Source organism: Delphinapterus leucas, chromosome 1, assembly GCF_059928025.1.
Source record: "Delphinapterus leucas isolate spDelLeu-1000000601 "Yukka" chromosome 1, BTC_Dleu_Yukka2, whole genome shotgun sequence".
NCBI lineage: Eukaryota > Metazoa > Chordata > Mammalia > Artiodactyla > Monodontidae > Delphinapterus > Delphinapterus leucas.
In genome coordinates this window covers 47,135,492-47,138,638 of record NC_143129.1, presented here as the reverse complement: position 1 = coordinate 47,138,638, position 3,147 = coordinate 47,135,492, and positions in this window count along the sequence as shown.

The following is a 3,147-nucleotide window of genomic DNA, read 5'->3' as shown; positions in this document are numbered from 1 at the left end:
CAGCTACATGTAGAAGAATGAAATTAGAACACTTTCTAACACCATACACAAAAATAAAGTCAAAATGGATTAAAGACCTAAATGTAAAGCCAGACAGTGTAAAACTCTTAGAGTGAAACACAGGCAGAACACTCTATGACCTAAATCACAGCAAGATGGTTTTTGACCCACCTCTAGAGAAATGGAAATAAAAACAAAAATAAACAAATGGGACCTAAGGGAAACCATAAACAAGAAGAAAAGACAACCCTCAGAATGGGAGAAAGTATTTGCAAACGAAGCAACTGACAAAGGATTAATCTCCAAAATATACAAGCAGCTCATGCAGCTCAATATCAAAAAACCTGGGCTTCCCTGGTGGCGCAGTGGTTGAGAGTCTGCCTGCCGATGCAGGGGACACGGGTTCATGCCCCAGTCTGGGAAGATCCCACATGCTGTGGAGCGGCTGGGCCCGTGAGCCATGGCCGCTGAGCCTGCGCGTCCGGAGCCTGTGCTCCGCAACGGGAGAGCCAGAACAGTGAGAGACCCGCATACCGCAAAAAAAAAAAAAAAAAAACCTAATCCAAAATATGGGCAGAAGACCTAAATAGACATTTCTCCAAAGAAGATATACAGTTTGCCAACAAACACATGAAAGGACGCTCAACATCACTAATCATTAGAGAAATGTAAATCAGAACTACAATGAGGTATCACCTCACGCAGGTCAGAATGGCCATCATCAAAAAATCTACAAACAATAAATGCTGGAGACGGTGTGGAGAAAACAGAACCCTCCTGCACTGTTGGTGGGAATGTAAATTGATACAGCCACTATGGAGAACAGCATGGAGGTTCCTTAAAAAACTAAAAATAGAAGTACTATACGACCTAGTAATCCCACTACTGGGCATATACCCTGAGAAAACCATAATTCAAAAAGAGTCATGTACCACAATGTTCACTGCAGCTCTATTTACAATATCCAGGACATGGAAGCAACCTCAGTGTCCATCAACAGATCAATGGGTAAAGAAGATGTGGCACATATATACAATGGAATATTACTCAACCATAAAAAGAAACGAAATTGAGTTATTTGTAGTGAGGTGGATGGACCTAGATTCTGTCATACAGAGTGAAGTAAGTCAGAAAGAGGAAAACAAATACTGTATGCTAACACATATATATGGAATCTAAAAAAAAATGGTTCTGGTGAACCTAGGGGCAGGACAGGAATAAAGACGCAGACATAGAGAATGTACTTGAGGACACGGGGAGGGGGAAGGGTAAGCTGGGATGAAGTGAGAGAGTAGCATTGATATATATACACTACCAAATGTAAAATAGATAGCTAGTGGGAAGCAACTGCATTGCACAGGGTGCTCGGTGCTCAGCTCGGTGCTTTGTGACCACCTAGAGGGGTGGGATAGGGAGGGTGGGAGGGAGACGCAAGAGGGAGGAGATATGGGGATATATGTATGCATATAGCTGATTCAATTTGTTATACAGCAGAAACTAACACATCATTGCAAAGCAATTATACTCCAATAAAGATGTTAAAACAAAACAAAAAAAACCTAACATGTGTAACATACAACAGTGTTCATTATATTTATCATGTTGTGCATCACATCTCCAGTACTTATTTACCTTATAATTGGAAGTTTTTACTGTTTGACTGCCTTCATCCACTTCCCCCTCCTTGCACATCCAGCTCTTGCAACCACAAATACTGTTCCTTTTTTTATGAGTTTGTTTTTGAAGTATAATTGACCTACAACACTATGTTAGTTCCTGTTATGTTACACATCACAGTGATGTCTATACATTTCAAACTGATCACCATGGTGTCTAGTTATGATATGCCACAAAACAAAGATACTACATAGTTACTGACTATATTCCCCACACTGTTCAACTCATACCTGTGACTCATTTATTCTGCAATTGGAAGTTTTCACCTTAGTCCCCCTAACTTATTTTTTTCCTCCCCCAACTCCCTCCCCTCAGGCTAACACTTGTTTGTTCTCTGTATCTATAATTGTTTCTCTTTTATGTTTGTTCTTTTAAGATTCCACATATAAGTGAAATCATACAGTACTGTCTTCCTTTGTGACTTGATGACTATCTTTAGTGTTATGTTTGGATTCCTTTCTCTTTTTTGTTTGTATATTATAGATTTTTGGTTTGTGGATACCATGAGGTTTATGTACATGTGACTCTACATGTGACTGTTTTAAGTTGCTGATTTCTTTAGTTCAACTGCATTTTATCAACTCTTCATTTTTACTCCACTCCCCCCAATGTTTACTATTTTTGACATGTTATTTTTTTGTTTTGTATACCCCTTAAATATTGAGGATATAGATGAGTTTACTACTTTTGTCTTTTAACCTCCTTTCATACATGCTTGATTTACTACCTTTACTGTGTATTTGCCTTTACCAATGAGCTTTTTCCTTTTGTAACTTTCATGTTTCTAGCTGTGGCCTTTTCTTTTTCATTTAGAGAAGTCCCTGTAGCATTTCTTGTAAAGCTGGTTTGGTGGTGCTGAACTCTTTCAGCTTTTGCTTGTCTGCAAAACTTGATCTATCAAATCTGAATGAAAGCCTTGCCAGGTAGAGTATTCTTGGTTATAGGTTTTTCCCTTTCATTGTTTTGCATATATCATGCCATTCTGTCCTGGCCTGCAGAGTTTCTGCTGAAAAGTCAGCTGATAGCTTTATGGGAGTTCCCTTGTAGTATGTAACTTTAGTATGTAGATTTTCCGTCAATGCCTTTTTTTTTAAAACACTGATTCCTTCCTTCCTCCTTCCCTCCCTCCCTTCCTTCTATTTTTTTAGATGCGTCACACGGCATGAGGGATCAGATCCCTGACCAGGGATTGAACCCATGGCCCCTGCAGTGGAAGCATGGAGTCTTAAGCACTGGACTGCCAGGGAAGTCCCTCCCTTGATGCTTTTAATATTCTTTTTATCTTTAATTTTTGTCGTTTTAATTACAATGTGTCTTAGTGTGGTCCTCTTTGGGTTGATCCTGTTTGAGACTCTCTGCTTCCTGAACCTGGATGTCTGTTTCCTTTCTCAAGTTAGGGAATTTTTTAGCTATTCTGTCTTCAAATATGATCTTTGCTCCTGTTCTCTCCCTTCTCCTTCTGGGACCCCT